General features: G+C 33.2%; 1 long non-coding RNA gene and 1 pseudogene across 1 annotated transcript in view; one reads left to right on the top strand and one right to left on the bottom strand.

The window, feature by feature from the left end:
* The window catches only part of LOC120612518 (uncharacterized), a 534137-nt gene that overhangs the window by 470551 nt on the left and 48982 nt on the right, over nucleotides 1-14604 (top strand). The gene's annotated exons all lie outside the window — the stretch shown is intronic.
* LOC120612622 (uncharacterized) lies at nucleotides 13324-13442 on the bottom strand (annotated as a pseudogene).

The raw sequence follows: 14604 nt of genomic DNA, 5'->3' as shown, positions 1-14604 counted from the left end.
AAGGGACTGAGGAATGGAGGGAGGGAAGAAAGAAAGAAGGAAGGAAGGAAGGAAGAAAGGGAGGAAGGAAGAAAGGAAGAACTGAAAGAAGAAAAGAAGGAAAGAAGGAAGGAAGGAAGGATAAAGAAAGAACTTTGACCTTTTCTTTATATTATAGGCAAAAATTTAATGGAAGTGAGTCATAAACCTAAATGAAAGTTTAAAACTTTGAAAGTGCTAGAAAGCAATAGGAGAAAAACTTCATGATTTTGGTTAAGCAAATATTTTTAGCATATGGTGATAAAAATAATCCATAAAATAAAAATTTTTAAATTAGACTTTGTCAAAATTAAAATTATTAGCTTTTCAGAAGATACTCTTATGAAAATAAAATGATGATCCACAGACTTGAAAAAATATCTCTAAAACTCATATTTGATAAAAGATATATTCATTTTATATAATGAACCCAGAAAATTTGATAATATGTAAACAAACAAACTAATTTAAAAATGGACAAAGGATTTGAACAATTTACCAAAGAAGATACTCAGCAGCATGAGTCCTTAGGAAATGCAAATTAAACTACAATTAGATATATCAACACACCCACTAGGATTGTTGAAATTGGGAAGACATAACCACACCAACTGACAATGAAGCTGTGAAATGGTTTGAACTCTCTATATGGGTATTGGGAATAAAAAATATTATAACCTTGTTGGAAAACAGTTTGGAATCTAAAAATTTAAATGTATTTCTTTCATATGATACAGCCGTTCTATTTCTAGATATATACCTAAGAAAAATAACGTCCACATAACTACTTGCACAGAAATGTCATAGCAGATTTGTAATAGGCAATAACAGAAAATAATCCAAATAATTAACAGATAAATATATAACCAAATTGCAATATATTCATAAATATACTACTACTCACTAATAAAAAGGAACATGACAAAATGTATGAACCTCAAAATAGTTAGGCTGAATGAAAGAAGCCAGACAAAAAAGAGTATTTAGTCTATGACTCCATTTATATAAAATTCTAGAAAATGTATAGTATCAGAAAACAGGCGAGTGGTTTGCTGGAGTTGACAGGTGGAAGAGAGGGAATGGAGGACTGGATTACATTTGGGCTCCAAAAATTTGGGGTAGTAATGTATATGTTCATTACTTTTATTGTGATGGTTTTATGGATGGATACATGTTAAAACTCATTAAATTCCACATCAATATGTGCAGTTTTTTATATATCAATCTTACCTCAATAACACTCTAAAATTAAGAATAATATATCTGTATTCAATCAAGGAAGACTACAGATACCTTCATTTTCATAAGATCAGTAATAGCAGCTTTGCACAGATCAAAAGTGACTATTTACAAATGTTTTTTTTTTTTAAATGAAATGTACATGGGCTTTGACCATCAGGCCATTTAACATATCTCCTACTGAGACATAAAACTAAAGCTCTTCCTAAAATATACATGGATTTGAAATCATGCTTAAATGTCTTGCTGGCTATTCATGTAAACGAAATAATCATTTGGGCTTTGATAATCAATTCTCAGATTAAAGACAGCTGAAATATACAAATCAATGATGTGCATGGGTTAGCCTTCCAAGACCCATTGTGATCTTAATAACATCATTAGAAGAAAATGTCATTATGCAAAGTGATCTCATAAGCCACCACAATTTATTTTTTATTCTAAAGAACAACTTTGTGGCTTTGCTTAAAGAAAGTGAAGTCTTTTGTTTCTCCATGAGGTTGTCATACCAACAACAATTATTAAACTCTAATTGGTCTGTAGGAGGTCAGGATCAGCAGCCTAAAAGCACACTTTAAAGATTTCAGATTTCAGTTCAGTGGTTAAATTATAGCAATCTCTCTTTTTATAGTAATATTTTGAAAACGCCTATTTTAGACCTCTTGTTTGCCCCCACTACACACTTTTTTTTTTCTTCTAGAAATGTCAGTCCATTAATAAGGAATAAATTCAAAGTACTTGTGGCTTTAAAATGTGATTGTTTTGCCTCTTAAATTTATCCTGCTCCACCTTTTTGGAACTGGGTGTGAAACAATATTCCTATATTTTTAAAAGTATGCCATCCAGTTTGCAGTATATTTTGTCTGAAAAATAAAATACTGACAAAGTCAAAGCTAACCTAAATATGATTATTTTATAGCTACCTAAACCTCCATCTTCCTCCCTGCTTCCTTTCTCTTATTATCTACTCGGTATCTGCCTCATTATGTTCATATGTAATATGTCTGTTATAGCTAAGGGCCAAGGCCCTGTGTTTAGCAAAGATAGTGTTGCAGAAATGTTGCAAAAATCAGACTAGCGAGAAACCAAATACCACTCAGAGAGTTGGAGAACTCAGGTTTATTACCCAGAGGTCCCAGAGGAGCTAGTGCTCTGAAGATCTGGGCCCCAAGCTCAGATGTAACCTTGCTTTTATAGGGCTTAGTTGGCAAGGGCTAATTGGTTAATTTGTCCTCAGGAGGTTACAGAGTACGGGAAATGCTGTGGGTTGCAGGCAGTTACATTTATTATTTAGACAGAACAAGTAAAAGGGGAGGACGAGTCTTTAGTTACTCTCGAAGTCATTCTACTCTCTGGCCTATGCAGGAAGCATATCTCCAGAAGCAGAACAAAGAGCTGATTATAAGGTTTGCTATTTGAGTGAAAAATTCCTCTTCAATAGTAAATTAGAAATGAAATAAAATATGATTTGATAATACTCGGGTTGTCAATACCATCCTTTGTTTGAACTAAGTAGTCTTTAATGCCTGTTTGATTTTCACCATCATAACACAATTTACCAAATCTAGTATTTTATAGAAAAGACTGGGTCAACGTTTTCATATTTTGATACTTGTAACAATGGCATAGAGTCTCTACTCAATATTTTACCATGCAAAAGTAGTATTACCATATCATTAATTTATGAATATGGCAGTGGTTTTCACTCCATCTGTCCATCTTTAAATCATATATATATATATATATTTACTTTATATTTATATATTTATATTATGTATATCCATGTCCTCAAGCTTTGGCTTCATCTACTTTTTTAAAATTTACTCTGTCCCTCAGCAGTGATAATGTACCATTTGAGTAACTTTTTGTCCCTAATTATAATTTAAGGGTATCATCTATTTCTTCTAGAATATTTAACTCTTATAAACAGCAATGTAGATAACCTATTCCTTAAATTTATCCCCTAATTATCTTAAAATATTGGCAGAAAATATTGAATGATAACAAATTAAATAAAAAGGAGAAACTTTTACCCAGCTTTTGAAACACGTGATTCAACTAATGCTCAGATATAGAAAAAGTTATTAATTTTACTCAGAGGGTCTGGGAAAGGTAGCTTATAGGGGCATAATATACAAGTTGAAAGACTTGTTTCAGTTTTGTTTTTTTTTTTAAACACAACACTGATGGGATTCAGTGTGATACAGCTTATCATTGCTAATAACTGTATAATGTAGTTGAGACTGTTATTCGATAGACATTATGTTCACCCCAGACTTTGTTGCTTCTTAGCTATATGATTTAAACAAGTTAACATTTGCAAATCTAAGATTTCTCACCTGTAAAATAGCAATGATAATTTCTATTTCAAAGTGTTGATATGAATGGCTAAATGGTATTATGTGCATTAGGTACTAAACACCAAGTGAGAATTCAATAAATAAATAATAGCAATAGAATGCCGGGAGAATAAAACAATGGGGCTAATTCGACAAGAGAATAATTGAATAATATAATCATGGGAATGACTGGACAAAATGAAAGATTAAAAAATAAGTTTAAGCTGGTATCAACTTTTTAAAAAAAAATAGACTTTATTTTTTAGAGCAGTATTAGATTCACAGCAAAACTTAGGGAAAGGCCCAGAGATTTCCCACAATCCTACCCCAACACATGCATAGCCTCCTGCCATTATCAACATCCCCCACCACAGTCAGACATTTGTTACAATTGATGAACCTACATTAGCACATCATAATCACCCAAAGACCATAGTTTATATTAAGACTCACTCTTGGGACTATATATTTATGGGTTAGGACAAATATATAAAGGCACGTATCCAGTATTGTAGTATCATATAAAGTAGTTTCATTACTCTAAAAATACAACTAGAGCCAACTTGAATTGGGTATTTCCCCTCATTCATGTCAGTTTCTGATAGACCCCCAGCAGGGTGGATTCTGGTTAAACAGTTTCTCCTGAGGGCAGACCTCATTAAAAACAGAATGTTCTAGTATATTTCAAAATGGTTCCTTTTTTCCTTCTTGCTGAAAGCATGAGGGGATTTTTCTCAGATATTTGCTGTGAGAATCAGGTTGAACTCCTGGAGGTAAAACTCAAAAAGGTGTGGGGTCACACCTATGATTTGGTCCTCCACCCCTGGAGATTTAACTGTCACAGTTGTGTGCACAAAGCCTTCAGTAATTTGTCAATTGCAGTTCCGGTTTTCCTCACCTCCCTGCCTGCTTCACCACCCACTCCTGCAGATGTTTCTGCGCATGGGCTGTTGTTTCAGTAAGTTGTGAGTCTCTGTTTTTGCCTGTCTGTCTCCAATTTCCAGGACAGCAGTTTTTCCTGTGCAGTTTTCATTTCCTTTACGGATCTAGAAAAGTTGTTAATTTTTTTTCATTTTGTTGCATTTTACTTGTTGTTAGGATGGAGTGGTGACTTCCAAGTTTTGTACATGCCAGTTTGGAAACTGGAAGCCTTATGTTAACTTTTGACCATCACTTGAGGTATTTTGTTACAGATATTTAAAATTAATTTAAAAATATGACTTTCAGTTCTCAAACCATTTTATGTTTAAAGTTATTTTGATATTAAACACTGTTTCAGTGATTTGTTAAGCTTTCATTAGACTAAAGAGTATTGAAGGTGTTGATAAGATAACAAAATAAAATATTTTTTAAAAATATATATTTTATAATATACATTTTATTTTCCTTGCCAAAAACACATTATAAAGATAAATATTACAATGTGATATCAGATATTATATGTGTGGTGTTGTGTGTACATGCGTATGTGTGAGTATTCTCTTTCCTCGTCTCCTCTATTTTGCCTTTATCTGTGCCTATTTTGAAATTGGTTCAATTTCATAAAAGCATGTAACTTGATTAAACCCTGAATAATATGAGAAAATGTAATCAAGACCTTGGTAAAAAAAAAAAAAAAAAAACAACACATGACTACTGGTACTGTACAGCTCAAGAGCAGAACAGTTTTTCCTGAGGAATCTCATAAACACCTAGTAAGGTCTGTGTTGCCATCACTGAAGTATATGTTTGAGGAAAAATATTAATGTGAATTTTATAACCCTAAAATTATTTAAGATGTGAAATGTAGAAAGAGTATTGGTGGTTGGAGCTCATACACTGGAAAATGGAAAGAAGCCAAAACATTGGCACTAACACTCTGCTCTTGTTAAGAAAATGCCAAGGGATCTTTTCACAAGAGTAACTCGCAGATTGCAATACAGTTACCTTAGCTGGCTCCTGATGTGCAGTATCACACCACATTTAAATTTCCATCTGTGGTGTCTGGAACTATTGTTCTCACTGTGAACTTTTTTTTCTCCTCTAAAGTAAGTACAGGATCTGAAAGACCATATGATATACTTCCTTTAGTGGGACAACCATTTAGACTTAAAGAAGTTACAAATGAAGTTTGTAGTCTTTCCTGCAACCATGGAATCATTTCATGTTTCAAAACAAGTAAATTTGCATTACAATTACACATAGAAAATGCTGTATTTTGATACTTCTGGAATCATTCATTTTTCTTGGAGTGTCTTCAGTGCTCTATTGCTACATTGTGCCTCTTTGAGTAGGAAAAATGAGGATGTTCTGTTCCTTGTCCTTTCCTGAGAAACTTAGTCAACATCTTTAGAATGAGTCCTATGTAATTGGTGGTTATAAATTAACTTCATGGTAAAGGTAACTACTTAGCAAATTGATTTTAATATAATTTGATTTGTCTATGCAATGTTTCCTTTGTACTAGCTGAGTTGTGATGCTGAAATTTCACATACACACATCTGGTTTGTAAGTGCAGTAAATTGAAAGGAACATTAAAGTTCATGAGCTAATTGTATGACTAATCTTCCTGCTTTAAGTAGAGGCAATGACTTTAAGCCTTCCCTTTTCACTTTTTTTTTATACAAGGGAAAACATACTGTACTGTGTTCCACTCTTAAAACCTTGAAAGAGAAACTGGAAATAAGTGTTTTAAGATTTTTGAAAGGCAATCTTATGTAGAGTGTTCATATATGTCTTAAAACAAGGAGATATACATTTGGTGATGTCTTTCTTATTCTTTGTCTTATTGATTAACCTGACAATTTTTTTCTATTTCTTAATGTATATTTTTTCATCTGGAATATATATACATATATATTCTATCTCTTCTTGAATATATATACATATATTCAATATAGATATGTTTCATCTCTTCACCATTTTCTACATTACAAGTTAACACATGCAAAGCACTTAAAATAGTATTAACAGTCATAAATTAATATTAATTAAATAATGTAATTGTTACAATGTTGATTTTGAAATGGCTTTCTATTCAGTATTGCTGAGTTCAGAGGTTGCATAATCTGCAAGGACTTTGACATGATCAGCCCAAGAAGCAACATTAAAGCAAATTTTACCTCTTTGCTCAGCAATACTGTTACTAAGCAACTAAATTTGTTTATCCTTTCCCATTTGGGAGTCAAGACAGAATAACTGGCTGATGTTGCATGTCAAAGAAACCAAGAAGTTAGTGGCTGACAACTTTAAATTTCTTGATGTACTTTGTTTTCCCACTTAATGACCTCCAGGGTAATTCTGAGCACATTATTCTACTTTTTAGGGTTGTTTCTTTTAGATCATTAAATTAACAATTATATATAAGGACTTTAGAAAAGTGCCTACATACTGATATAAAGATAGTCCAAATAATACAACAAAGCAATTGCACTTCAAGACAAATATTTTGAAATCTTTTAAATAAAAGTAGTATAGAAATGTCTCTTTTGCCAAAGTGAACTTTTTTTTTTTTTTGCTGATTTGTTTTTTAGTTCCTTCAAGAAATGAATGGCAGAAATGATTGACAAGGCACTATATACATCTCCAAAGCCAATTCTTATGACATAGTGCTACAAATAAAAATGTCTATAAAGATGCATAAGTTATTTCCGTAGGAATAGAAGGGATGAGTTACATGCCATTCCATTTTGATGAACTTGAATCCAGTTTCTAATCAACAAGATTGCCCTATACAATAAACTACTGATTGTGACTGCTGGCGTTAACAGTAATAGGACAAGAAGATGTGTGGCACAATTTTCTCCATTCAGCTATTCATTTTCCTACTGCTTCGAAGGAGTCTTTATATCCTTATGATCCTTCTCAAAGTTAGCCTGATCAATTGTGCTAAATGTGCCCAGTGGAGCTGATGAATACAAGGACAACTTCGTTGATTGCTAAGTAGTGTAGTTTGGCCTCAGTTCCTCATTTCTGTCAGAGTTCTCAAAATATGAATTTAGTTTTAGGGTGTTTTTGCACCCTTTTAAGATAATGCTCTGTACTCAAAGCCCACTTAGTTTTTATGCACACTACTAAATATGAGAAATAGATGTACAGAAGCTGATATCCTCAGGCCATATTATCTCTATCTATTTTGTCTCTCTGAACTGTGCAAATTCATTTTTTCTCTGCCAGTGTTAACTACAGACCATATGATGTGTTGTATTCAGTTGGAACAAAAACCTTTATAAGAACAGTAATAGGATAGAAAACATCAACAAAACCTCTACTTTTTTCAGTCATCATAATCTCTAGCTCTGACATTTGGATTTGAAGTTTGGAGAGACTCTATGAAACTGCAGTGAGAATTATTTCTCAACTCCAAAAGGCTTTCTTTTGTAGGAATCCAAGTTTCCATTTTCATAGCAAATGTATAACTCAACATAAATGTCAAGGTTTAAAGAACATTGAAACACAGCATGGATATTTATTTGGGAAAAAAATCACTTGATAAATTTCAGAATGTACTGTTTTGTTTATTTTTAAAGAACCTGTCAAACTATATTGTTGGATTAACTAAATAACATAGTTTTCCTGTGGTGAATTACTATGTTCACCACAGTTATAATGTGCCTTTCTTCCCACTTTCATTTGGTATGTGTGGTAGCAGATGCTTGTGTGGCTGCTATTTGTTCAAAATTATTCTTACTGATATACTGTTGAGACTACAACGAGAAAGATACCTTTATAATGAATGTCCGCATACCTAATTTATTATTCATTATCCATTCTTGACAGCTTACTTATGTCTCACTGAAGTTACCCCATGAGTTCAAACATATCTTTCATAGTACAAACTAGAGAGCTGGCCAGATGCTACCTGTATTTCTAACTACTGATGATGCCAATTGTGGAGACATAATTCAAGAGTGTTAATCATTTGATGTGGATCCAAAAAGAAATCAGTTTTCCCTCAAAAATTCTGTTAAAAATAAGAATTGGAGTAGATTTTCCTCTCTCATTGTTTTCTTTATTCTTTGTTAGAGTAGTATAATAATAATTAAAAAATTAGGTTCTCGATCTTTATAAACTCTGTGCTGAAAGCTTATAAGCTCAATTTCATTTGATCCTTAAAACAATCCTAAAAGGAGAAGCAGCGCTATTTTACTTCCACATTACTGGTAAAAAAAACCTAAGGCACAGAAAAGTAATCCAGGTCATGTAGCTAGTAATGACAGAGCTAGTATTCCAATCCAGGCAGCTTCATACCACATCTTGTCCTACTAATCGCTATGCTACACAGCATTAGACCAACAAAAGGAGGTATCAACACTAAATTGAATTATTTATTTAAAGAATTTTCTCTTAGATGTTTTACATTATTTGATGTTGATTATAGCCAATATTAATCTAAAATTTTCCCAAATAATGTAACCTTAATTTTTAAATATTAGAGAGCCAAACTACTAAGCCTTATAAGTCATAGATTATAACCACTTGGAGGGACTTTTGCAATCATTTAGTCTTATCCACACATTATATGGATCTGAAGTCTGTGAAGAAGTGACTTTATCTTTTTCAATTCATGTACCTGGTTAGAATCAGAGCCAGGGGCAGGACTTGAGTCTCCTGGCTCCTAGTGGGCTAATGAATTGTGTTTCTTTCTCAGTATTAAAATAAGACTGATTAATTGTGTTTCTTTTTTAATATTAGGACAAATTTACTATCTTTTTCTTTTGAGGGAGGGGATGGTTTCTACCTGAGCACACTGTGTTCAGCTGATGTTCACCACACGTACACAGGAAAACCTAGGCAGAATGTACACATGCATGCATATATGGGTCTTTTATTAAATTCCAGCTACTTCCAAAAATGTTTTGAAGCAGTTTGGCCACAGTTGTGGATGTATAAGAAAAGATTTGCTGGTAGCAAAAGTCTAAATAACTTGCTAATAGCTAAAGACGATATTGATGAGCAATGATGTTACTGTTAGATGAAAATACTATATGGTCCCTGATTCCATTGGAAAATACCAATGAGGAGATTTTAAGTCATTCTGAAGACACTATCTGGGAAAATATGTGTAAATTTGATACAACCTCCATGTCCTGTAGGCAGAATTTTTAACACTCAAATGCTTCACATTTTTATGCACCAGGCCAAATCTACTTTCAACAGTTTAGGCTTGATATGATTAAAAATTAAAAAAAAAGTTTCCTAAGCTATTCACCATTATAGAAAGGGTCTACAGACATTTTCAATGAAAAGTTTCTTTGAACTCTAAACAGGAGAGACGAGAGCAATATCATATTTTCACAGGATTTTCCAATAATCTCCTATGCCAGAGAATCGTAGAATACTTTTAATCACCCATCTACTCCTTTTATTCACATGGAATCAGGCTACATGACATCAAAAAGCTTCTAATCTAGACTTTTATAATTTTTTCCCTTACGTATTTGGATAATTTGCATTTTATTTGTCAATTATTTTGAGGATATCTGAGAAAGATTTTTATGTTTCTTTTAGTACATTTTTAGTTTTCTTTAGGTAACTAAGTGACAGCCTAATCCCAGAAATTTATGTTACTTTCTTAAAAAGCTAGTATCAAGGGGATTTCTCAGGATATGCACATTTTGGAATAATTTTCTTCTATGTTGTAGTTTAAGTGTTTATCATCTTTGTTGTGTCATAAAATAATGTCTATTCCATAACAAATACTCACTAATACTTGTGAAATTAATGTTCTGTTAGATTCTATTCATCTAGCCAACCGTTTGCTTCATTTTGAGTGCAAATTAAGTTACTTTAACCACACCAATGAGTTATATATCACCCATTGTACAGTCAGTCCTTGCATATATTGCCCTATAGATAGTAATAAGAAGTGACCTTCATTATAAAACTTATTTTAATATTCTCGACTATCATAATCATTATCATCAGAGGAGTCATGACAGCATTATTTAGGGATGTACACTAGAGGGTGGTGTTTTACCTGGACACTAAACCTATCAATGCATTGGCTTTGAGAAAGAATGAAAAATTTTTACAGGAAATGTTTCCCATGTTTAATGTTACATAATTCTCAGCACATATGCCCCATTAACAAAGTTGATAAACCCCAGGGAATGGAAGCAGAGACTGAGTCACTTGGCGGCCTTGCTATCTCATTTCTTCAACACATTCCTGTAGGTGTTTGGTTTTCCTGAGCTCCACATGCAGAGTGTCATTTGAAAACCAACACTGATCACTGGGTGAGAATATATTTGACTCTATCTAACTACAGAGAATTGGAAAGCAAATGAGGCAAATAGTGAACATGGGTAAAGCTCTTATACTCACCACCTCAGTCTTTAAATCCTCTGAATAATGTATGTGTGCTTCCATGACTGACCTGAGAACAACAGAAACCAATAGTGGAGGGAAAAGTTATCTCTGGAAGAACTCATGTTTCTCTCTGTGCTTGTCTTCTCTGATTTTCACTTAGTTCCAAAAACAACAACAACAAAAGTTTCTAATCTAGTAGGGCTCAACTATCATACTAGCTTGCATGGGATGATTAAAATGTTACTATTTTTCCCCTCAGTAAACATTTTAATGTTAATGATAGGTTATGGCTTTGGTATAACTCATTTTGCTTCTAGCTGTTGCTTTCATCTTTGAGTTTTTCTCAATTGACTCTTCTGATATTGGGACGAACTTTACTCAAATCATGAATTCTATTGTGGTTTCTCATGACCAATGTCCAAATTTTTATCGATTTTTATCTAGACATGTGAATGAAGACATGAAAAGGGGGAAAATCTCTCATTTACTACTCTCAAATTTCTCTCCAAGAGAAAATTATTCTCCCTGCTCTAGCTAGTGGAAATTTACTTATAATACAAGCAAGTCTTCATCTGATGTTGCAGATTTTCAGACATATATTCCTTATTACACTTTACCACTACCTGATTCAGAAAGACTGCTGGAATCAAGATCTCCTGGAATAAATTTAAAAAGGACAATTTTATATGACCGAATTAAAGTTGAGTTGACTGGTTCCTATTAAAGTTAAGCCCTATTTGACACAGCCAAACTTTCTCTTGAAGCTAGGTGCACACTTTCCTTCAAATGTTCCTTAGCATTTGGCTCTGCTGTTTCCATACTCCCCTTTCTTTAGTAATACGATAGCATTGCAATAATACTTAAATGCTGACACAACAGAAAACCTTGCCAATTTGGCTCTCAACCTTGGCAAGCTTTTTGTTATAGCTGCAACCCAGCTTACTCCTTGAGTTGCACAAAACTTCCAGCGCTCCTCCACAGCATGTCTTGTAAAGGGGACTAAAAGGAAAAGTAAGAGAGATGCTAATTTTAGATAGAGAATAGTAAATAGGACAATAAATAAAAGCTCTGTTTTGGCACATTGGAAGTTCCTTTTTTTTTTTTTCCTTTTAAATGTGTGATTCTTTTTCCCAAAAGTTGCACTAGGTTTATTTTTAAAGGTGTCATCTATTTCCATTCTAGTGCTATGTCATCTGTAATTTAAATTTATGAGATGAATCTTGAGGTTCACCAGTGAAGCAGCTATGGAATTCTAGCCGCTTTGCCATTGAAAATGCAGATTTGCTGAAGGTTTTTGTGTCTGACAAGCCCCATTGAAAACCCCTTATCCCCCTTCCTGACAAACATTCATCATCATTTAATATTTATTCTTCTGTTTTAGTTTCACTACAAATAATTGGCGGTCCCTCAGCAAGAAGATTGCTTCCTGCTGAGGCAGCACCACCTGTATAGTTTCACCAAGCAGAGAACAAATACCTCAAAAAGGAGGCTGTCCTAGAACTGATAGATAAAATGAATAGAGATATTTACTAAAAGGAGAGAAAAACAAATGTGGTCCTCTAGTTGCGTCATAACTGTTCTCTGATATTCCTTCTATCACCTTCATAATAGTACTGCAATGTTTATACATATATTTTATTGCTAATGAGGAAAATATTTTTGCTGATTTTCTTTTATTCAACTTTTCTCTTTCTCCTGATAGATAATAGATAGATAGATAGATAGATAGATAGATAGATAGATAGATAGATGATAGATAGATAGATAGATGATAGATAGATAGATAGATAGATAGATAGATAGATAGATAGATAGCATCAAAATTAGAATACTATAGGCTACACATTGTGCTTCATTACCAAAATCAAGCATTGGTTTATTTCCAATTTCCATGAAAATAATCAAATCATCATGTATTCCCTCATTATTAGTGTTAATCTCGTGATTATATTTTCAAGATTTGGTGTTTAAAATTATTTATATTCCAGTGAGCAAAATAAATGAACAAGTAAGGGAAGAATATTAAAATATGAATATACCAGTGCCTGCATAAAAACTAGCTTTAGATAGACATGAGAGCTCTTGTTTCTTTGCATTCTATGCACTTAATTTAAACTTAAAATTAATAAGCAAATTAAAATATCAAGCAATACATGCAAAAATGTGTGCTCTATTACTGGGAATGAGATGGAACTGATATTTTGTGGACTTTCACAAACAACATCATGATTTCTGAGGATTGTGCTGTTGCAGGAAGTCTGCGAACCACTGTTCAGTATACTTCATTTATATTTTAAATAATTTTTCTAAGTAAAATAACCTGATTAAATGAAGTAGATTTAGTGAAAACCCAAGAGGCTCTGTATTTTAGTTTATCATTTTATTGGCATCACTTTTTTGAATGTATTTAGATAATGTGGTGTTGTTTTTTTTTTAACGCCTACAGCTCCTGGTCTTCCTATGTGGTCTCCCATGTAAATACTAACCAGGCTCGACCCTGCTTAGCTTCCAAGTTCAGAAGAGATCAGGCATGTTCAGGGTGGTATGGCCGTAGCAGATAATGTGTTTTCAATAAATATTTGCTGATTATCTTAGTAGTCAAACTAAGATTAGAGTCCTAAGTGATGTGAGTTATTACAATACTTATTCAACATTCAAAGGATGTTGTAAGAAGGGATCAGGGAAACATAAAAATACTTGGTGTAAGATTGTCCTTTAAGGAAATTATAATCTAAATAGAAGATATATAACTAAATTATTCAGATGTAATAAAGCTCATATGACTCTCAAAGGAAAATAATGGCAGCTTCAGGATTATATTAGAAAGGGCTACTGAATCAGTATTTGTCATTTTTTTAAAAAAAATTTTATAAGAGTATATTTGACCCCAACTGACAACATGCTGGTGAGCATCTCAAATGCTCCAGAGACTAATAGTTTTGCAGCTTCTTTTATGCATTTGAACTGAAGGAGGGAATGCAAAGATTATGTGAAGGTTGGAAATAGCAAGGTGGGAATTGGATTACAGGATAGCTAATAAGATTATGTGTTCTCTTGGGGATGTTTACAGCTTGTTTCAAAGATATGTTAACCTAGATGCACAGAAACCAGGAATAGGGCTTGATAAGGCAAAGATAAACCTTTAACTGAAGAAATTATATGCCTGGGACATGGCCACTCATTTTGACCCAATCAGGAATTTATGATCAGATCATCCTGTGAGATTACTTTCCAGAGAACCCCCTTTTTTTGTCCACAGTTTCCCCTTTTGGTCATAAATCAGTCTGGAGGATACACTGATGATCAATCTTTTGGTCCGATAGTGTGGTCTCACAGCAGTAGGAAGGCTTATTTCTAGGAAGTCTCAGTATCTATGTCATTTTGTTTGACCACTGGGGATGGCATATTTGGACTGGTTTTGGAATCAAGAGCCCTGAAGTTCCTATTTGTTTACATTTTAGCTGAATTCCCTTGGTTAATTTGCCAACCTTTTCTGAACCTTGAGTTTTTCCTTCATCAGAGACAGCTAATACTACCTACCTCTAAGTATTTTTTGAGGATTAAGTAGTTCACCAACTGCTGGGTAAAATGTAAATTCTTATAAAATGTAAGATATCTTTATGATCATTTCTTTGTGCCAGATGGAGTAGGGAAGAATCTAGTTGAAAAAATTAGTAAAGTCAAGATAGCATAATGATAAAATAATTATATTATTAAG

The sequence above is a fragment of the Pteropus medius genome, unplaced genomic scaffold (genome assembly GCF_902729225.1).
Source record: "Pteropus medius unplaced genomic scaffold, Ma_sr-lr_union100, whole genome shotgun sequence".
NCBI classification, from domain to species: Eukaryota; Metazoa; Chordata; class Mammalia; order Chiroptera; family Pteropodidae; genus Pteropus; species Pteropus medius.
This window is presented reverse-complemented; position numbering and strand designations above follow the sequence as displayed.